The 22,771-nt window shown below is 50.5% G+C and overlaps 1 protein-coding gene across 4 annotated transcripts in view; it reads right to left on the bottom strand.

The window, feature by feature from the left end:
• The window catches only part of LOC130456244 (transcriptional regulator ATRX-like), a 102,263-nt gene extending 81,559 nt beyond the window's left edge, over positions 1-20,704 (bottom strand). Inside the window, exons 1-3 of one of the 4 annotated variants that reach the window (XM_056809943.1) lie at positions 20,335-20,704; positions 12,283-12,332; positions 4,246-4,295 (exon numbers count right to left, since the gene is read on the bottom strand). The gene's annotated coding sequence lies outside the window, so the exon portion shown is untranslated. Of the gene's footprint in view, positions 1-57; positions 2,464-4,245; positions 4,296-7,266; positions 10,492-12,282; positions 12,333-15,301; positions 15,653-20,334 lie in introns of those variants that run through there. The other 3 variants (XM_056809944.1, XM_056809942.1, XM_056809945.1) reach the window with 3 other exon arrangements.
• Positions 20,705-22,771: the final 2,067 nt, after the last annotated feature.

A 22,771-nucleotide genomic window follows, 5' to 3' on the forward strand; every position in this document is an offset into this window, starting at 1 on the left:
CTCCCCTCTCTATCCCTTCCCTTTTCCTCATTCTCTCCTCTTTTCCCTCTTGCCTACCTCCCTGGCGCAGGCCAACTTTCTCCCTGGTCTTGCCCTCTTCTGCTTTCCCGCTCTTTCCTCTCTCTTCTTTTCCAAGGGGCTGAAAGGTTTACCTCGGAAGTTGGAGCAAAAGCAGTTCAATTTTTCTCCCAGGAAAACCCGGAGAAACTGAAAGGAACCGCCCACCTAGCAACGCCAAACAAAGATTCTGATTGGACGACGGACACGTCAGTGTACGGCCCAGCGGACGATTCCAACTTCCCGAGCCGCGGAGGGGTGCGGTGGGGAGGGACCACAAGCCGGGGGTGGCTGCTGGCCCCAGATACCAACACCACACTTCCACCGGGGGAAACGCAGGACCAAAGGGAGAAACTTGCTGGCCCTGAGCGAGTGCCCAGGTGGCGGGCAACCTCGCATGCCTTCCTGACACGTTTTCCCCCTCGCCAAACTCCCCCGCCCGCTCCAACTTTCTCCCTCGGCTGGCCCTCTTCTCCCTCCAACACTTCCCTTTTCTCCCCCTTTCAATTCTCTTTGACCTCCTTCTAGCCATATGACTCTCCTCTTTCCCCCTCTCGAACCTCTTTCTAGTCTGTCCTTCGCAACTGTCATCCCCTCTCTCTTCTCCTTTTCTATGCCCCCCCCTTTCTCTTGCTCCTCTCCTCCCTTACTTCACTTTTATACCTTTTTATCCCTACTCTGTAACCAGTCTAGGACTCTTCATCCCCCTAATTCGAATTCTCCCGCTCACCCTGCCTTTTCTTTGACTCTCCATCCATGATTTTCTCTCCATCTCCCCTCTCTATCCCTTTTCCTCATTCTCTCTTTTCCCTCTTGCCTACCTCCCTGGCGCAGGCCAACTTTCTCCCTGGTCTTGCCCTCTTCTGCTTCCCCACTCTTCCCTCTCTCCCTCTCCCCGCCCATCCTTTCCTTTTTCCACCCCTCATACCCTCTCCCCTCTTTCCCCTTGTCTCCCCCCCTCCACATTCCTCTTCCCTGTAACCCTCTACCTTTGGCTGCTCTGTCCTCCCCAACTATCATCCGCCTCTCCTCTCCTTGGATATCCAAACTTTCTCTGACCCCCCCCCTCCCCACCCCACCTCCACAATTATCCTGTTCCTACTCTGTATGTTGTCTAGATCTCTTCAGTCCTCGGTCTTCTTCTCCCATTTTTTGTTACTCTTCTCTTTTTTTCTACTCTCTCACACCTTCCCCTCTTTCATCGCCACACCCACTCCCCACCCTTTCCCTTCTTTCCCTCTGCATCCCCCCTTCTTTTCTCCCCTCCCCGCCTTATCTTCTTTCCCGGGTCTTATCTCTCTTTTTTTTTTTTTATTCACCCCGCTCAACCTATTTTTCTACTTCCCAGGCCACAAGAGACTCCAAGGAAGAATCCTGTACTCGATATACACTCTGAGAGGGGAGCAACAACCGCACATCCAGCATCTACAGTAAGAGCAGAGAAATTCCTGGCTATTCCTTGGATGGGGGAAATGCTGAAAAAAGACCCCCGAGGTACAGGGAGCCCTGAACCAGCATTGGCCGGCTGCTGAGTACCACCGCCTTCACCCAGGATAGTTTGCTCCCCGGGGCAAACACCACTTCACCCAGAGACGTCCTCCGGAGCAGAAAAGGGTCTTCACGCCTCATTTACAAAGGGGATCAGGGAGAAATCAGGACAAAAGTCCTTAAGGGGTTCAAGACCACAAAACCTTGGACAATTTGATGCTCAGGAAAAGAACCACCCAGGGCGCTGAGGCTCACAGATACAGGCTCACAGAAGATTGATGGTGGAAATGACAAGTCCTTTCTCAAGGGGCAGCAAGATTTACCTCCCAAGTTGGAGCCGGGGGAGTTCCATTTTCTCCCAGGAAAACAGCGAGAAACTAACATGAACCGCCCACCTAGCAACTCCCAGCGAAGATTCTGGTTGGACAACCGTCACGTCACTTCCGCAGCGCCCGGACAATTGCAATGCCCCTGGGACACCTGACAGGGACGACCCGTCCCGGTGTGGCTGCAGGGTTAGGGTTAGCCCACCTCCACCCGGGGAAACCAAGCACCAAAAACGAAAACTTGCTCACAATTGGCGAATGCCCCTTCCTCACACGTTTTCTCCCCTGGCCAACCTCCCCCGCCCACTCTAACTTTCTCCCTCCCTCCCCCATCCCCTTTTCTCTCCCTCCAGTCCTATTTCTCTCCTCTTTACCCCTTCCCCTTCGACTTTTCTATGCCCCACCCCTCTTTCTCTGGTCCTCCCTCCCCCTCCACACTCTTATACTTTTCCTCCTCCGTAGCCAGTCTAGGGGGTCTTCAGCCCTCCAGTCTTCTCCTTCCCCCCCCCCTTTCCATTCTTTCTTTTTTCTCCGTCTTCTCCATTCCTTTCTCATTCTCTCCTTTTTCTCCCTTCTTGTCTTCCTCTCTCTCCCTCCCTCCCTTCTTCCCTCCCTGTCTGTTTCTCTCTCTCTCTCTCTCTCTCTCTCTCTCTCTCTCTCTCTCTCTCTCTCTCTCTCTCACACACACACACACACACACACACACACACACACACACACACACACACACACGGGCGCACACACACACACACACACACACGGGCGCACACACACACACACACACACACACGGGCACACACACACACACACACACACACACACACACACAGAGGTTTCCTCTAGTCTTCCCCTGACTCTTCCCCTGGCTTCTACACCTTTCTCTCTTTTTCTCCAACCCCATCCTCTCCTGACTCACCCACACACACACCTTTCCTGACTTTTCTTCCATCTTCCTTTCCAGTTCCTTTCTTTTTCCTACTCTCACCACCCCCTTTCTTCTTTCACTGCACTCTTCTCCCACTCCCTATGTTCCCTCCCTTCTGTCCTCTTCCTTCCCCCAGTCTTATCTTTTTTCCCTCTGTCTCTTTGTTATTGTCCCCTCGCACTCCCATTCCCCTCTTTTACTTTCTCTCAGTTTCTTCCCCCTCTCCTTATTTTTCTCCATGGGATTTGTGTGAGATGAAATTATCCCAGTATGTTCGTATTAGTAACTTCCTGTAGAAAAAATGTCCTTAGGAGCCCTCCACTAAGAGAGATCAATATTTCTCCTTTTGAAGAGTAGAAGAAACACCCCCCCACCCACCCACCTTAGTATAGGCCTGACAGTCTTCTCAAATGTGACAAAAGAGCCCCCCCCCCATTCCCCCTTCCCATGGGAAGAGGTTTGCTGTCCTAATTCCTTTGAGAGAAGGCGCAAAACTTACAAGTTAGAAAAGTGAGAATACATGATTACTAAAACCCAAGAACTGTTATATAATGCTGCAAAAATCCTTCCACAGCCCTACAAACTACAAACCGAATGAGTAACTCCTATAAGCTTGAAAGAGTTGAGAAAGATTAATAAGGAGGATAGAGAATGGAGGGTTGAAAAGATACTACATGATGGGAAAATGGACATGGGGCACTTTGATGGATCTCCATAAAATCTGAGTAAATCTGGGTACCTCTCTGCCCTCTCAGACTCTGGAGCCTCCCCTCCTCTCTCCCCCGCACCATCCCCCCCACCCCCTTCTCTCTCCCTTCATCTGGCTCCCCTCCCTGTAGTGTTCCCTCACTCCATGCACCCCCACCCAGCCTCTGAATAAAGCTATATGAATTCTGCCAGCCTCAAATCTCCCATGTGCTCATTAGAATGATTCCTGGGCAGATGAGCCCATTTCCCCCCCCACCCCCATTCCGCTCCACAGGAGTGTTACCAAAACAGGTACTCTATACAAACAGGATTCTAAAAAAACCTCATGTTTCCTTGCAATGAAAGTAACAAAGATATGATTACCACCATCCCGAATTAGGCTAGTGTTGACTCTCTTCCATGTCACTGAGCAGCCATAGTTAATCAAGAAAGTGGAAAGTTAGCTCCCTGCAAAATTGTTTACCCTTTTCCGCTAGGAATTGGAAGAACTGCCAAATACTTGAAGCATTTTCAGGGAGTACTGAAACCCAGAAGAGACTGGAAATTCATTGCAAAGAAAAAATTGGTGTTCCTGACTGGTAAAAATCAAATCTTTTCATGTGCTTGTGCACACGCACACGCACACGCGCAGGCGCAGGCACACACACACACACACACACACACACACACACGCAAGTTGGTGAAATTTGCCCTTTGGGTATCGGTCTATTTTGGGGCGTTTTTTGAGTTTTTCATTCTTACCTGAAGTCTATATTCCTTCCCCTCCCTTTTATCCTTGGCAAAGCAAATTTCTGAAATCAAAGCAAAGTGAAATAATCAAAGCCCCAGGAATTTGAATCTGTACAGCAATCAAATATGTTGCCCTGGTGATGCCCGGGCATAGGCTACAGTACCCCTCCCAAAATGAGTGGGGGGTGGGGAGGCTCTTTAGTCCTCTTTGAGAATAGGAAAAAGCCTATAGTGCTATCTAATATAACTGCTATCATAACTGAGGGGAGAGGAGGTTCTTCTCCACAGAAAATTGCTGATACTGATCAATAGATGTGGGGGAATAATGCACAGTTTCATCCCACATACTTCCTCCTCTCTTTTCTCTCCTTCCCTTATTTGTCTGTCCTTTTCCTCTCTCCACCTCTCCTCCTTTGTTCTCTGTCCTTATTTGCCCCCAGTACTTCTTACTGTCTCTCTCCCTTGCTCTTCTTTCTTTTGTCTCTCTTTGATTCTGTCATTCCCTCTCTGACAACTTTGGAATCTTCTCTACCCTGGCCCCCACCCCACCCCACCCCACCCCCTTCCTCTTTTCCTACTCTGTATGTCCACTAGGTCTCTCTCCTTCTACTTTCTATCTGTCCTCTCCATTTCTCCCTTGTCTGTCCTTCCCCCTTTCTCGAGCCCCTACCCCTTTTCTCTCTTGTTCTCCTGGACTCCTCATCAGCCTCTCTGTCACTCTCTTTACTTCCTTTGCTCCTGCCCTTTCTCTCTCCCTTTCGCTGTCATCTCTCTCATTCCATCTAAATTTGTCTCAGTGGGTCTCTGTGTCCTCTCTGGCTATCTCCTCTTCCTCAATCCCTCTCTCTCCCCTACTCTTTTTCACTGTCAATCTATGCCAACCTCAGTCTGCCAGTCCTTTACCTTCTTGCCCCCCTCCCCCACACCACCCTTTCCTTTCTCTTATTCACTATCTTCTTGCCTCTCTATATCTTTCTTTCCCCACCCTCTGTCTCTCCCTTCCCAGTTATTCCCTTTTCTTCTCTGTCATTCTCTAGCTCCTTCTCTCTCTCACTGCCCCTCTCTCTCCCATATCTATGTCTCCCTCTGTGGTTCACTTTTTTGGCTGTATGTCTCTCTTGCTTTACAGACTCTTGTCTCCTCAGTCTCTCCATCTCTGTGTCTATCTGGCACATTCCAGGCTCTAGCTCTCTCTGCATCTGTTTCTTCCTGTTTTTCACCCTGTGTCTCCTGAGGGCTCTCCAATCACTGTCCCTGTCTTTCTCTCCCCCCTCCCTTTCAAGTCCTCTCTGCCACTTCCCCTTCATCCTAGTGCCTCACATCCAGTGTCTCTCTCTCATCCCTTCCCTATTTCTCTCCCTCATCTATTCATTCATTTCTTTTGTACTTCTCTGACCTCACAGACCCGTGTCTGTCTGTCTCTCTCTCTCTCTTCTCTCTCTCTTGTTTTTTCCACACCTAATCTCTCTCCCTCTCTTGCTTTCTGTCTCTCTTGCCTTTCTGTCACACAGTATCTCGCCTCTCTTTCCCCTTTAATTCTTTTCGGTGTCTCTCTCCCTCCCTCCCCTCTCTCTTCTCTTTCTCCCACTGTCACTCGTCCTCTCCGTGTCTAACCTCTGTCTTCATTTTTAGACACCTCAGTCCCAATCTCTCTACCGTTTGCTGCTCTGTCCTCCCCAACTATCATCCGCCTCTCCTCTCCTTGGATATCCAAACTTTCTCTGACCCCCCCCCTCCCCACCCCACCTCCACAATTATCCTGTTCCTACTCTGTATGTTGTCTAGATCTCTTCAGTCCTCCGTCGTCTTCTCCCACTTTTTGTTTCTCTTCTCTTTTTTTCTACTCTCTCACACCTTCCCCTCTTTCATCACCACACCCACTCCCCACCCTTTCCCCTTCTTTCCCTCTGCATCTCCCCTCTCTTCTCCCCTCCCCACCTTATCTTCTTTCCCGGGTCTAGCTCTTTTTTTTTTTTTTAATTCACCCCGCTCAACCTATTTTTCCACTTCCCAGGCCACAAGAGACTCCAAGGAGGAATCCTGTACTCGATATACACTCCGAGAGGGAGGGGAGCAACAACCGCACATCCAGCATCTACAGTAAGAGCAGAGAAATTCCTGGCTAGTCCTTGAAAGGGGAAATGCTGGAAAAAAAAAGACCCCCGAGGTACAGGGAGCCCTGAACCAGCATTGGCCTGCTGCTGAGTACCACCGCCTTCACCCAGGATATTCTGCTCCCCGGGGCAAACACCACTTCACCCAGAGACGTCCTCCCGAGCAGAAAAGGGTCTTCACGCCTCATTTACAAAAGGGATCAGGGAGAAATCGGGGCAAAAGTCCTTAAGGGGTTCAAGTCCACAAAACCTTGGACAATTTGATGCTCAGGAAAAGAACCACCCAGGGCACCGAGGCTCACAGATACAGGCTGGCTCACGAAAAAGACCACCAGTGAAAAACGAGAGTCACTTTGCAAGGGGCAGCAGGATTTTTTATACCTCGGAAGTTAGTTCAAAGGCAGTTCAATTTACTGGGACAATCAGACAGACAATCTAACAGGAACCGCCCATAGAGCAACGGCGAACCAGGATTCGGTTGGGACAACGGCCCGGTCAGTCAGTATTCCACAAAGCAGAGAATTCCGATGCCGGAGGGGGAGGGGAGGGACCACTAGCCCGGGCTGGCTGCAGGCCCCAGAAACCCAAACCCCATCTCCATTCCGGGTAACCGAGGACCAGAAAGAGAAACTTGCCTACCACGCGCCACTTCCCAGGTTGCAGGCAACACCGAAAGCCTTCCACACCCGTTTTCCCTCCCTGCCCGACTCCAACTTTTGTCCCTGGGCTACTCTCTCCCCTTTTCTCGCTCCTCCAACGCCCACCCACCCTTCCCTCCGGCCACATTTCTCTCCTCTTTCCCCCACTCTACCATTTTCACCCTCTCTTTTCTTTAACTCTCCTTCCATGATTTTCTCGCCCTCTCCCCTCTCTATCCCTTCCCTTTTCCTCATTCTCTCCTCTTTTCCCTCTAGCCTACCTCCCTGGCGCAGGCCAACTTTCTCCCTGGTCTTGCCCTCTTCTGCTTTCCCGCTCTTTCCTCTCTCTTCTTTTCCAAGGGGCTGAAAGGTTTACCTCGGAAGTTGGAGCAAAAGCAGTTCAATTTTTCTCCCAGGAAAACCCGGAGAAACTGAAAGGAACCGCCCACCTAGCAACGCCAAACAAAGATTCTGATTGGACGACGGACACGTCAGTGTACGGCCCAGCGGACGATTCCAACTTCCCGAGCCGCGGAGGGGCGTGGTGGGGAGGGACCACAAGCCGGGGGTGGCTGCTGGCCCCAGATACCAACACCCCACTTCCACCGGGGGAAACGCAGGACCAAAGGGAGAAACTTGCTGGCCCTGAGCGAGTGCCCAGGTGGCGGGCAACCTCGCATGCCTTCCTGACACGTTTTCCCCCTCGCCAAACTCCCCCGCCCGCTCCAACTTTCTCCCTCGGCTGGCCCTCTTCTCCCTCCAACACTTCCCTTTTCTCCCCCTTTCAATTCTCTTTGACCTCCTTCTAGCCATATGACTCTCCTCTTTCCCCCTCTCTCGAACCTCTTTCTAGTCTGTCCTTCGCAACTGTCATCCCCTCTCTCTTCTCCTTTTCTATCCCCCCCCCTTTCTCTTGCTCCTCTCCTCCCTTACTTCACTTTTATACCTTTTTATCCCTACTCTGTAACCAGTCTAGGACTCTTCATCCCCCTAATTCGAATTCTCCCGCTCACCCTGCCTTTTCTTTGACTCTCCATCCATGATTTTCTCTCCATCTCCCCTCTCTATCCCTTTTCCTCATTCTCTCTTTTCCCTCTTGCCTACCTCCCTGGCGCAGGCCAACTTTCTCCCTGGTCTTGCCCTCTTCTGCTTTCCCGCTCTTTCCTCTCTCTTCTTTTCCAAGGGGCTGAAAGGTTTACCTCGGAAGTTGGAGCAAAAGCAGTTCAATTTTTCTCCCAGGAAAACCCGGAGAAACTGAAAGGAACCGCCCACCTAGCAACGCCAAACAAAGATTCTGATTGGACGACGGACACGTCAGTGTACGGCCCAGCGGACGATTCCAACTTCCCGAGCCGCGGAGGGGTGCGGTGGGGAGGGACCACAAGCCGGGGGTGGCTGCTGGCCCCAGATACCAACACCACACTTCCACCGGGGGAAACGCAGGACCAAAGGGAGAAACTTGCTGGCCCTGAGCGAGTGCCCAGGTGGCGGGCAACCTCGCATGCCTTCCTGACACGTTTTCCCCCTCGCCAAACTCCCCCGCCCGCTCCAACTTTCTCCCTCGGCTGGCCCTCTTCTCCCTCCAACACTTCCCTTTTCTCCCCCTTTCAATTCTCTTTGACCTCCTTCTAGCCATATGACTCTCCTCTTTCCCCCTCTCTCGAACCTCTTTCTAGTCTGTCCTTCGCAACTGTCATCCCCTCTCTCTTCTCCTTTTCTATGCCCCCCTCTTTCTCTTGCTCCTCTCCTCCCTTACCTCACTTTTATACCTTTTTATCCCTATTCTGTAACCAGTCTAGGACTCTTCATCCCCCTAATTCGAATTCTCCCGCTCACCCTGTCTTTTCTTTGACTCTCCATCCATGATTTTCTCTCCATCTCCCCTCTCTATCCCTTTTCCTCATTCTCTCTTTTCCCTCTTGCCTACCTCCCTGGCGCAGGCCAACTTTCTTGCCCTCTTCTGCTTCCCCACTCTTCCCTCTCTCCCTCTCCCCGCCCATCCTTTCCTTTTTCCACCCCTCATACCCTCTCCCCTCTTTCCCCTTGTCTCCCCCCCTCCACATTCCTCTTCCCTGTAACCCTCTACCTTTGGCTGCTCTGTCCTCCCCAACTATCATCCGCCTCTCCTCTCCTTGGATATCCAAACTTTCTCTGACCCCCCCCCCTCCCCACCCCACCTCCACAATTATCCTGTTCCTACTCTGTATGTTGTCTAGATCTCTTCAGTCCTCGGTCTTCTTCTCCCATTTTTTGTTACTCTTCTCTTTTTTTCTACTCTCTCACACCTTCCCCTCTTTCATCGCCACACCCACTCCCCACCCTTTCCCTTCTTTCCCTCTGCATCCCCCCTTCTTTTCTCCCCTCCCCGCCTTATCTTCTTTCCCGGGTCTTATCTCTCTTTTTTTTTTTTATTCACCCCGCTCAACCTATTTTTCTACTTCCCAGGCCACAAGAGACTCCAAGGAAGAATCCTGTACTCGATATACACTCTGAGAGGGGAGCAACAACCGCACATCCAGCATCTACAGTAAGAGCAGAGAAATTCCTGGCTACTCCTTGGATGGGGGAAATGCTGAAAAAAGACCCCCGAGGTACAGGGAGCCCTGAACCAGCATTGGCCGGCTGCTGAGTACCACCGCCTTCACCCAGGATAGTTTGCTCCCCGGGGCAAACACCACTTCACCCAGAGACGTCCTCCGGAGCAGAAAAGGGTCTTCACGCCTCATTTACAAAGGGGATCAGGGAGAAATCAGGACAAAAGTCCTTAAGGGGTTCAAGACCACAAAACCTTGGACAATTTGATGCTCAGGAAAAGAACCACCCAGGGCGCTGAGGCTCACAGATACAGGCTCACAGAAGATTGATGGTGGAAATGACAAGTCCTTTCTCAAGGGGCAGCAAGATTTACCTCCCAAGTTGGAGCCGGGGGAGTTCCATTTTCTCCCAGGAAAACAGCGAGAAACTAACATGAACCGCCCACCTAGCAACTCCCAGCGAAGATTCTGGTTGGACAACCGTCACGTCACTTCCGCAGCGCCCGGACAATTGCAATGCCCCTGGGACACCTGACAGGGACGACCCGTCCCGGTGTGGCTGCAGGGTTAGGGTTAGCCCACCTCCACCCGGGGAAACCAAGCACCAAAAACGAAAACTTGCTCACAATTGGCGAATGCCCCTTCCTCACACGTTTTCTCCCCTGGCCAACCTCCCCCGCCCACTCTAACTTTCTCCCTCCCTCCCCCATCCCCTTTTCTCTCCCTCCAGTCCTATTTCTCTCCTCTTTACCCCTTCCCCTTCGACTTTTCTATGCCCCACCCCTCTTTCTCTGGTCCTCCCTCCCCCTCCACACTCTTATACTTTTCCTCCTCCGTAGCCAGTCTAGGGGGTCTTCAGCCCTCCAGTCTTCTCCTTCCCCCCCCCCTTTCCATTCTTTCTTTTTTCTCCGTCTTCTCCATTCCTTTCTCATTCTCTCCTTTTTCTCCCTTCTTGTCTTCCTCTCTCTCCCTCCCTCCCTTCTTCCCTCCCTGTCTGTTTCTCTCTCTCTCTCTCTCTCTCTCTCTCTCTCTCTCTCTCTCTCTCTCTCTCTCTCTCTCTCTCTCTCACACACACACACACACACACACACACACACACACACACACACACACACGGGCGCACACACACACACACACACACACACACGGGCGCACACACACACACACACACACACACACGGGCACACACACACACACACACACACACACACACACACAGAGGTTTCCTCTAGTCTTCCCCTGACTCTTCCCCTGGCTTCTACACCTTTCTCTCTTTTTCTCCAACCCCATCCTCTCCTGACTCACCCACACACACACCTTTCCTGACTTTTCTTCCATCTTCCTTTCCAGTTCCTTTCTTTTTCCTACTCTCACCACCCCCTTTCTTCTTTCACTGCACTCTTCTCCCACTCCCTATGTTCCCTCCCTTCTGTCCTCTTCCTTCCCCCAGTCTTATCTTTTTTCCCTCTGTCTCTTTGTTATTGTCCCCTCGCACTCCCATTCCCCTCTTTTACTTTCTCTCAGTTTCTTCCCCCTCTCCTTATTTTTCTCCATGGGATTTGTGTGAGATGAAATTATCCCAGTATGTTCGTATTAGTAACTTCCTGTAGAAAAAATGTCCTTAGGAGCCCTCCACTAAGAGAGATCAATATTTCTCCTTTTGAAGAGTAGAAGAAACACCCCCCCACCCACCCACCTTAGTATAGGCCTGACAGTCTTCTCAAATGTGACAAAAGAGCCCCCCCCCCATTCCCCCTTCCCATGGGAAGAGGTTTGCTGTCCTAATTCCTTTGAGAGAAGGCGCAAAACTTACAAGTTAGAAAAGTGAGAATACATGATTACTAAAACCCAAGAACTGTTATATAATGCTGCAAAAATCCTTCCACAGCCCTACAAACTACAAACCGAATGAGTAACTCCTATAAGCTTGAAAGAGTTGAGAAAGATTAATAAGGAGGATAGAGAATGGAGGGTTGAAAAGATACTACATGATGGGAAAATGGACATGGGGCACTTTGATGGATCTCCATAAAATCTGAGTAAATCTGGGTACCTCTCTGCCCTCTCAGACTCTGGAGCCTCCCCTCCTCTCTCCCCCGCACCATCCCCCCCACCCCCTTCTCTCTCCCTTCATCTGGCTCCCCTCCCTGTAGTGTTCCCTCACTCCATGCACCCCCACCCAGCCTCTGAATAAAGCTATATGAATTCTGCCAGCCTCAAATCTCCCATGTGCTCATTAGAATGATTCCTGGGCAGATGAGCCCATTTCCCCCCCCACCCCCATTCCGCTCCACAGGAGTGTTACCAAAACAGGTACTCTATACAAACAGGATTCTAAAAAAACCTCATGTTTCCTTGCAATGAAAGTAACAAAGATATGATTACCACCATCCCGAATTAGGCTAGTGTTGACTCTCTTCCATGTCACTGAGCAGCCATAGTTAATCAAGAAAGTGGAAAGTTAGCTCCCTGCAAAATTGTTTACCCTTTTCCGCTAGGAATTGGAAGAACTGCCAAATACTTGAAGCATTTTCAGGGAGTACTGAAACCCAGAAGAGACTGGAAATTCATTGCAAAGAAAAAATTGGTGTTCCTGACTGGTAAAAATCAAATCTTTTCATGTGCTTGTGCACACGCACACGCACACGCGCAGGCGCAGGCACACACACACACACACACACACACACACACACGCAAGTTGGTGAAATTTGCCCTTTGGGTATCGGTCTATTTTGGGGCGTTTTTTGAGTTTTTCATTCTTACCTGAAGTCTATATTCCTTCCCCTCCCTTTTATCCTTGGCAAAGCAAATTTCTGAAATCAAAGCAAAGTGAAATAATCAAAGCCCCAGGAATTTGAATCTGTACAGCAATCAAATATGTTGCCCTGGTGATGCCCGGGCATAGGCTACAGTACCCCTCCCAAAATGAGTGGGGGGTGGGGAGGCTCTTTAGTCCTCTTTGAGAATAGGAAAAAGCCTATAGTGCTATCTAATATAACTGCTATCATAACTGAGGGGAGAGGAGGTTCTTCTCCACAGAAAATTGCTGATACTGATCAATAGATGTGGGGGAATAATGCACAGTTTCATCCCACATACTTCCTCCTCTCTTTTCTCTCCTTCCCTTATTTGTCTGTCCTTTTCCTCTCTCCACCTCTCCTCCTTTGTTCTCTGTCCTTATTTGCCCCCAGTACTTCTTACTGTCTCTCTCCCTTGCTCTTCTTTCTTTTGTCTCTCTTTGATTCTGTCATTCCCTCTCTGACAACTTTGGAATCTTCTCTACCCTGGCCCCCACCCCACCCCACCCCACCCCCTTCCTCTTTTCCTACTCTGTATGTCCACTAGGTCTCTCTCCTTCTACTTTCTATCTGTCCTCTCCATTTCTCCCTTGTCTGTCCTTCCCCCTTTCTCGAGCCCCTACCCCTTTTCTCTCTTGTTCTCCTGGACTCCTCATCAGCCTCTCTGTCACTCTCTTTACTTCCTTTGCTCCTGCCCTTTCTCTCTCCCTTTCGCTGTCATCTCTCTCATTCCATCTAAATTTGTCTCAGTGGGTCTCTGTGTCCTCTCTGGCTATCTCCTCTTCCTCAATCCCTCTCTCTCCCCTACTCTTTTTCACTGTCAATCTATGCCAACCTCAGTCTGCCAGTCCTTTACCTTCTTGCCCCCCCTCCCCCACACCACCCTTTCCTTTCTCTTATTCACTATCTTCTTGCCTCTCTATATCTTTCTTTCCCCACCCTCTGTCTCTCCCTTCCCAGTTATTCCCTTTTCTTCTCTGTCATTCTCTAGCTCCTTCTCTCTCTCACTGCCCCTCTCTCTCCCATATCTATGTCTCCCTCTGTGGTTCACTTTTTTGGCTGTATGTCTCTCTTGCTTTACAGACTCTTGTCTCCTCAGTCTCTCCATCTCTGTGTCTATCTGGCACATTCCAGGCTCTAGCTCTCTCTGCATCTGTTTCTTCCTGTTTTTCACCCTGTGTCTCCTGAGGGCTCTCCAATCACTGTCCCTGTCTTTCTCTCCCCCCTCCCTTTCAAGTCCTCTCTGCCACTTCCCCTTCATCCTAGTGCCTCACATCCAGTGTCTCTCTCTCATCCCTTCCCTATTTCTCTCCCTCATCTATTCATTCATTTCTTTTGTACTTCTCTGACCTCACAGACCCGTGTCTGTCTGTCTCTCTCTCTCTCTTCTCTCTCTCTTGTTTTTTCCACACCTAATCTCTCTCCCTCTCTTGCTTTCTGTCTCTCTTGCCTTTCTGTCACACAGTATCTCGCCTCTCTTTCCCTTTAATTCTTTTCGGTGTCTCTCTCCCTCCCTCCCCTCTCTCTTCTCTTTCTCCACTGTCACTCGTCCTCTCCGTGTCTAACCTCTGTCTTCATTTTTAGACACCTCAGTCCCAATCTCTCTACCGTTTGCTGCTCTGTCCTCCCCAACTATCATCCGCCTCTCCTCTCCTTGGATATCCAAACTTTCTCTGACCCCCCCCCTCCCCACCCCACCTCCACAATTATCCTGTTCCTACTCTGTATGTTGTCTAGATCTCTTCAGTCCTCCGTCGTCTTCTCCCACTTTTTGTTTCTCTTCTCTTTTTTTCTACTCTCTCACACCTTCCCCTCTTTCATCACCACACCCACTCCCCACCCTTTCCCCTTCTTTCCCTCTGCATCTCCCCTCTCTTCTCCCCTCCCCACCCTTATCTTCTTTCCCGGGTCTAGCTCTTTTTTTTTTTTTTAATTCACCCCGCTCAACCTATTTTTCCACTTCCCAGGCCACAAGAGACTCCAAGGAGGAATCCTGTACTCGATATACACTCCGAGAGGGAGGGGAGCAACAACCGCACATCCAGCATCTACAGTAAGAGCAGAGAAATTCCTGGCTAGTCCTTGAAAGGGGAAATGCTGGAAAAAAAAGACCCCCGAGGTACAGGGAGCCCTGAACCAGCATTGGCCTGCTGCTGAGTACCACCGCCTTCACCCAGGATATTCTGCTCCCCGGGGCAAACACCACTTCACCCAGAGACGTCCTCCCGAGCAGAAAAGGGTCTTCACGCCTCATTTACAAAAGGGATCAGGGAGAAATCGGGGCAAAAGTCCTTAAGGGGTTCAAGTCCACAAAACCTTGGACAATTTGATGCTCAGGAAAAGAACCACCCAGGGCACCGAGGCTCACAGATACAGGCTGGCTCACGAAAAAGACCACCAGTGAAAAACGAGAGTCACTTTGCAAGGGGCAGCAGGATTTTTTATACCTCGGAAGTTAGTTCAAAGGCAGTTCAATTTACTGGGACAATCAGACAGACAATCTAACAGGAACCGCCCATAGAGCAACGGCGAACCAGGATTCGGTTGGGACAACGGCCCGGTCAGTCAGTATTCCACAAAGCAGAGAATTCCGATGCCGGAGGGGGAGGGGAGGGACCACTAGCCGGGCTGGCTGCAGGCCCCAGAAACCCAAACCCCATCTCCATTCCGGGTAACCGAGGACCAGAAGAGAAACTTGCCTACCCACGCGCCACTTCCCAGGTTGCAGGCAACACCGAAAGCCTTCCACACCCGTTTTCCCTCCCTGCCCGACTCCAACTTTTGTCCCTGGGCTACTCTCTCCCCTTTTCTCGCTCCTCCAACGCCCACCCACCCTTCCCTCCGGCCACATTTCTCTCCTCTTTCCCCCACTCTACCATTTTCACCCTCTCTTTTCTTTAACTCTCCTTCCATGATTTTCTCGCCCTCTCCCCTCTCTATCCCTTCCCTTTTCCTCATTCTCTCCTCTTTTCCCTCTAGCCTACCTCCCTGGCGCAGGCCAACTTTCTCCCTGGTCTTGCCCTCTTCTGCTTTCCCGCTCTTTCCTCTCTCTTCTTTTCCAAGGGCTGAAAGGTTTACCTCGGAAGTTGGAGCAAAAGCAGTTCAATTTTTCTCCCAGGAAAACCCGGAGAAACTGAAAGGAACCGCCCACCTAGCAACGCCAAACAAAGATTCTGATTGGACGACGGACACGTCAGTGTACGGCCCAGCGGACGATTCCAACTTCCCGAGCCGCGGAGGGGCGTGGTGGGGAGGGACCACAAGCCGGGGGTGGCTGCTGGCCCCAGATACCAACACCCCACTTCCACCGGGGGAAACGCAGGACCAAAGGGAGAAACTTGCTGCCCTGAGCGAGTGCCCAGGTGGCGGGCAACCTCGCATGCCTTCCTGACACGTTTTCCCCCTCGCCAAACTCCCCCGCCCGCTCCAACTTTCTCCCTCGGCTGGCCCTCTTCTCCCTCCAACACTTCCCTTTTCTCCCCCTTTCAATTCTCTTTGACCTCCTTCTAGCCATATGACTCTCCTCTTTCCCCCTCTCTCGAACCTCTTTCTAGTCTGTCCTTCGCAACTGTCATCCCCTCTCTCTTCTCCTTTTTTCTATCCCCCCCCCTTTCTCTTGCTCCTCTCCTCCCTTACTTCACTTTTATACCTTTTTATCCCTACTCTGTAACCAGTCTAGGACTCTTCATCCCCCTAATTCGAATTCTCCCGCTCACCCTGCCTTTTCTTTGACTCTCCATCCATGATTTTCTCTCCATCTCCCCTCTCTATCCCTTTTCCTCATTCTCTCTTTTCCCTCTTGCCTACCTCCCTGGCGCAGGCCAACTTTCTCCCTGGTCTTGCCCTCTTCTGCTTTCCCGCTCTTTCCTCTCTCTTCTTTTCCAAGGGGCTGAAAGGTTTACCTCGGAAGTTGGAGCAAAAGCAGTTCAATTTTTCTCCCAGGAAAACCCGGAGAAACTGAAAGGAACCGCCCACCTAGCAACGCCAAACAAAGATTCTGATTGGACGACGGACACGTCAGTGTACGGCCCAGCGGACGATTCCAACTTCCCGAGCCGCGGAGGGGTGCGGTGGGGAGGGACCACAAGCCGGGGTGGCTGCTGGCCCCAGATACCAACACCACACTTCCACCGGGGGAAACCGCAGGACCAAAGGGAGAAACTTGCTGGCCCCTGAGCGAGTGCCCAGGTGGCGGGCAACCTCGCATGCCTTCCTGACACGTTTTCCCCCTCGCCAAACTCCCCCGCCCGCTCCAACTTTCTCCCTCGGCTGGCCCTCTTCTCCCTCCAACACTTCCCTTTTCTCCCCCTTTCAATTCTCTTTGACCTCCTTCTAGCCATATGACTCTCCTCTTTCCCCCTCTCTCGAACCTCTTTCTAGTCTGTCCTTCGCAACTGTCATCCCCTCTCTCTTCTCCTTTTCTATGCCCCCCTCTTTCTCTTGCTCCTCTCCTCCCTTACCTCACTTTTATACCTTTTTATCCCTATTCTGTAACCAGTCTAGGACTCTTCATCCCCTAATTCGAATTCTCCCGCTCACCCTGTCTTTTCTTTGACTCTCCATCCATGATTTTCTCTCCATCTCCCCTCTCTATCCCTTTTCCTCATTCTCCTCTCTTTCCCCTCTTGCCTACCTCCCTGGCGCAGGCCAACTTTCTTGCCCTCTTCTGCTTCCCCACTCTTCCCTCTCTCCCTCTCCCCGCCCATCCTTTCCTTTTTCCACCCCTCATACCCTCTCCCCTCTTTCCCCTTGTCTCCCCCCCTCCACATTCCTCTTCCCTGTAACCCTCTACCTTTGGCTGCTCTGTCCTCCCCAACTATCATCCGCCTCTCCTCTCCTTGGATATCCAAACTTTCTCTGACCCCCCCCCCTCCCCACCCCACCTCCACAATTATCCTGTTCCTACTCTGTATGTTGTCTAGATCTCTTCAGTCCTCGGTCTTCTTCTCCCATTTTTTGTTACTCTTCTCTTTTTTTTCTACTCTCTCACACCTTCCCCTCTTTCATCGCCACACACCCACTCCCCACCCTTTCCCTTCTTTCCCTCTGCATCCCCCCTTCTTTTCTCCCCTCCCCGCCTTATCTTCTTTCCCGGGTCTTATCTCTCTTTTTTTTTTTTATTCACCCCGCTCAACCTATTTTTCTACTTCCCAGGCCACAAGAGACTCCAAGGAAGAATCCTGTACTCGATATACACTCTGAGAGGGGAGCAACAACCGCACATCCAGCATCTACAGTAAGAGCAGAGAAATTCCTGGCTACTCCTTGGATGGGGGAAATGCTGAAAAAAGACCCCCGAGGTACAGGGAGCCCTGAACCAGCATTGGCCGGCTGCTGAGTACCACCGCCTTCACCCAGGATAGTTTGCTCCCCGGGGCAAACACCACTTCACCCAGAGACGTCCTCCGGAGCAGAAAAGGGTCTTCACGCCTCATTTACAAAGGGGATCAGGGAGAAATCAGGACAAAAGTCCTTAAGGGGTTCAAGACCACAAAACCTTGGACAATTTGATGCTCAGGAAAAGAACCACCCAGGGCGCTGAGGCTCACAGATACAGGCTCACAGAAGATTGATGGTGGAAATGACAAGTCCTTTCTCAAGGGGCAGCAAGATTTACCTCCCAAGTTGGAGCCGGGGGAGTTCCATTTTCTCCCAGGAAAACAGCGAGAAACTAACATGAACCGCCCACCTAGCAACTCCCAGCGAAGATTCTGGTTGGACAACCGTCACGTCACTTCCGCAGCGCCCGGACAATTGCAATGCCCCTGGGACACCTGACAGGGACCGACCCGTCCCGGTGTGGCTGCAGGGTTAGGGTTAGCCCACCTCCACCCGGGGAAACCAAGCACCAAAAACGAAAACTTGCTCACAATTGGCGAATGCCCCTTCCTCACACGTTTTCTCCCCTGGCCAACCTCCCCCGCCCACTCTAACTTTCTCCCTCCCTCCCCCATCCCCTTTTCTCTCCCTCCAGTCCTATTTCTCTCCTCTTTACCCCTTCCCCTTCGCCTTTTCTATGCCCACCCCTCTTTCTCTGGTCCTCCCTCCCCTCCACACTCTTATACTTTTCCTCCTCCGTAGCCAGTCTAGGGGGTCTTCAGCCCTCCAGTCTTCTCCTTCCCCCCCCCCCTTTCCATTCTTTCTTTTTTCTCCGTCTTCTCCATTCCTTTCTCATTCTCTCCTTTTTCTCCCTTCTTGTCTAACTCTCTCTCCCTCCCTCCCTCCCTCCCTTCTTCCCTCCCTGTCTGTTTCTCTCTCTCTCTCTCTCTCTCTCTCTCTCTCTCTCTCTCTCTCTCTCTCTCTCTCTCTCTCTCTCTCTCTCTCTCTCTCTCTCTCTCTCTGTCTCTCTCTCTCTCTCTCTCTCTCTCTCTCTCTCTCTCTCTCTCTCTCACACACACACACACACACACACACACACACACACACACACACGGGCACACACACACACACACACACACACAGAGGTTTTCCTCTAGTCTTTCCCCTGACTCTTCCCTGGCTTCTACACCTTTCTCTCTTTTTCTCCAACCCCATCCTCTCCTGACTCACCCACACACACACCTTTCCTGACTTTTCTTCCATCTTCCTTTCCAGTTCCTTTCTTTTTCCTACTCTCACCACCCCCTTTCTTCTTTCACTGCACTCTTCTCCCACTCCCTATGTTCCCTCCCTTCTGTCCTCTTCCTTCCCCCCCAGTCTTATCTTTTTTCCTCTGTCTCTTTGTTATTGTCCCCTCGCACTCCCATTCCCCTCTTTTACTTTCTCTCAGTTTCTTCCCCCTCTCCTTATTTTTCTCCATGGGATTTGTGTGAGATGAAATTATCCCAGTATGTTCGTATTAGTAACTTCCTGTAGAAAAAATGTCCTTAGGAGCCCTCCACTAAGAGAGATCAATATTTCTCCTTTTGAAGAGTAGAAGAAACACCCCCCCACCCACCCACCTTAGTATAGGCCTGACAGTCTTCTCAAATGTGACAAAAGAGCCCCCCCCCCCATTCCCCCTTCCCATGGGAAGAGGTTTGCTGTCTAATTCCTTTGAGAGAAGGCGCAAAACTTACAAGTTAGAAAAGTGAGAATACATGATTACTAAAACCCAAGAACTGTTATATAATGCTGCAAAAATCCTTCCACAGCCCTACAAACTACAAACCGAATGAGTAACTCCTATAAGCTTGAAAGAGTTGAGAAAGATTAATAAGGAGGATAGAGAATGGAGGGTTGAAAAGATACTACATGATGGGAAAATGGACATGGGGCACTTTGATGGATCTCCATAAAATCTGAGTAAATCTGGGTACCTCTCTGCCCTCTCAGACTCTGGAGCCTCCCCTCCTCTCTCCCCGCACCATCCCCCCCACCCCCTTCTCTCTCCCTTCATCTGGCTCCCCTCCCTGTAGTGTTCCCTCACTCCATGCACCCCCACCCAGCCTCTGAATAAAGCTATATGAATTCTGCCAGCCTCAAATCTCCCATGTGCTCATTAGAATGATTCCTGGGCAGATGAGCCCATTTCCCCCCCCACCCCCATTCCGCTCCACAGGAGTGTTACCAAAACAGGTACTCTATACAAACAGGATTCTAAAAAAACCTCATGTTTCCTTGCAATGAAAGTAACAAAGATATGATTACCACCATCCCGAATTAGGCTAGTGTTGACTCTCTTCCATGTCACTGAGCAGCCATAGTTAATCAAGAAAGTGGAAAGTTAGCTCCCTGCAAAATTGTTTACCCTTTTCCGCTAGGAATTGGAAGAACTGCCAAATACTTGAAGCATTTTCAGGGAGTACTGAAACCCAGAAGAGACTGGAAATTCATTGCAAAGAAAAAATTGGTGTTCCTGACTGGTAAAAATCAAATCTTTTCATGTGCTTGTGCACACGCACACGCACACGCGCAGGCGCAGGCACACACACACACACACACACACACACACACACACACACACACGCAAGTTGGTGAAATTTGCCCTTTGGGTATCGGTCTATTTTGGGGCGTTTTTTGAGTTTTTCATTCTTACCTGAAGTCTATATTCCTTCCCCTCCCTTTTATTCCTTGGCAAAGCAAATTTCTGAAATCAAAGCAAAGTGAAATAATCAAAGCCCCAGGAATTTGAATCTGTACAGCAATCAAATATGTTGCCCTGGTGATGCCCGGGCATAGGCTACAGTACCCCTCCCAAAATGAGTGGGGGGTGGGAGGCTCTTTAGTCCTCTTTGAGAATAGGAAAAAGCCTATAGTGCTATCTAATATAACTGCTATCATAACTGAGGGGAGAGGAGGTTCTTCTCCACAGAAAATTGCTGATACTGATCAATAGATGTGGGGGAATAATGCACAGTTTCATCCCACATACTTCCTCCTCTCTTTTCTCTCCTTCCCTTATTTGTCTGTCCATTTTCCTCTCTCCACCTCTCCTCCTTTGTTCTCTGTCCTTATTTGCCCCCAGTACTTCTTACTGTCTCTCTCCCTTGCTCTTCTTTCTTTTGTCTCTCTTTGATTCTGTCATTCCCTCTCTGACAACTTTGGAATCTTCTCTACCCTGGCCCCCACCCCACCCACCCCACCCCCCTTCCTCTTTTCCTACTCTGTATGTCCACTAGGTCTCTCTCCTTCTACTTTCTATCTGTCCTCTCCATTTCTCCCTTGTCTGTCCTTCCCCCTTTCTCGAGCCCCTACCCCTTTTCTCTCTTGTTCTCCTGGACTCCTCATCAGCCTCTCTGTCACTCTCTTTACTTCCTTTGCTCCTGCCCTTTCTCTCTCCTTTCGCTGTCATCTCTCTCATTCCATCTAAATTTGTCTCAGTGGGTCTCTGTGTCCTCTCTGGCTATCTCCTCTTCCTCAATCCCTCTCTCTCCCCTACTCTTTTTCACTGTCAATCTATGCCAACCTCAGTCTGCCAGTCCTTTACCTTCTTGCCCCCCTCCCCCACACCACCCTTTCCTTTCTCTTGTTCACTATCTTCTTGCCTCTCTATATCTTTCTTTCCCCACCCTCTGTCTCTCCCTTCCCAGTTATTCCCTTTTCTTCTCTGTCATTCTCTAGCTCCTTCTCTCTCTCACTGCCCCTCTCTCTCCCATATCTATGTCTCCCTCTGTGGTTCACTTTTTTGGCTGTATGTCTCTCTTGCTTTACAGACTCTTGTCTCCTCAGTCTCTCCATCTCTGTGTCTATCTGGCACATTCCAGGCTCTAGCTCTCTCTGCATCTGTTTCTTCCTGTTTTTCACCCTGTGTCTCCTGAGGGCTCTCCAATCACTGTCCCTGTCTTTCTCTCCCCCCTCCCTTTCAAGTCCTCTCTGCCACTTCCCCTTCATCCTAGTGCCTCACATCCAGTGTCTCTCTCTCATCCCTTCCCTATTTCTCTCCCTCATCTATTCATTCATTTCTTTTGTACTTCTCTGACCTCACAGACCCTTGTCTGTCTGTCTCTCTCTCTCTCTTCTCTCTCTCTTGTTTTTTCCACACCTAATCTCTCTCCCTCTCTTGCTTTCTGTCTCTCTTGCCTTTCTGTCACACAGTATCTCGCCTCTCTTTCCCCTTTAATTCTTTTCGGTGTCTCTCTCCCTCCCTCCCCTCTCTCTTCTCTTTCTCCCACTGTCACTCGTCCTCTCCGTGTCTAACCTCTGTCTTCATTTTTAGACACCTCAGTCCCAATCTCTCTACCGTTTGCTGCTCTGTCCTCCCCAACTATCATCCGCCTCTCCTCTCCTTGGATATCCAAACTTTCTCTGACCCCCCCCCCTCCCCACCCCACCTCCACAATTATCCTGTTCCTACTCTGTATGTTGTCTAGATCTCTTCAGTCCTCCGTCGTCTTCTCCCACTTTTTGTTTCTCTTCTCTTTTTTTCTACTCTCTCACACCTTCCCCTCTTTCATCACCACACCCACTCCCCACCCTTTCCCCTTCTTTCCCTCTGCATCTCCCCTCTCTTCTCCCCTCCCCACCTTATCTTCTTTCCCGGGTCTAGCTCTTTTTTTTTTTTTTTTTAATTCACCCCGCTCAACCTATTTTTCCACTTCCCAGGCCACAAGAGACTCCAAGGAGGAATCCTGTACTCGATATACACTCCGAGAGGGAGGGGAGCAACAACCGCACATCCAGCATCTACAGTAAGAGCAGAGAAATTCCTGGCTAGTCCTTGAAAGGGGAAATGCTGGAAAAAAAAGACCCCCGAGGTACAGGGAGCCCTGAACCAGCATTGGCCTGCTGCTGAGTACCACCGCCTTCACCCAGGATATTCTGCTCCCCGGGGCAAACACCACTTCACCCAGAGACGTCCTCCCGAGCAGAAAAGGGTCTTCACGCCTCATTTACAAAAGGGATCAGGGAGAAATCGGGGCAAAAGTCCTTAAGGGGTTCAAGTCCACAAAACCTTGGACAATTTGATGCTCAGGAAAAGAACCACCCAGGGCACCGAGGCTCACAGATACAGGCTGGCTCACGAAAAAGACCAC

The sequence above is a fragment of the Monodelphis domestica genome (assembly GCF_027887165.1).
Source record: "Monodelphis domestica isolate mMonDom1 chromosome Y unlocalized genomic scaffold, mMonDom1.pri SUPER_Y_unloc_2, whole genome shotgun sequence".
In the NCBI taxonomy this organism is placed as follows: domain Eukaryota; kingdom Metazoa; phylum Chordata; class Mammalia; order Didelphimorphia; family Didelphidae; genus Monodelphis; species Monodelphis domestica.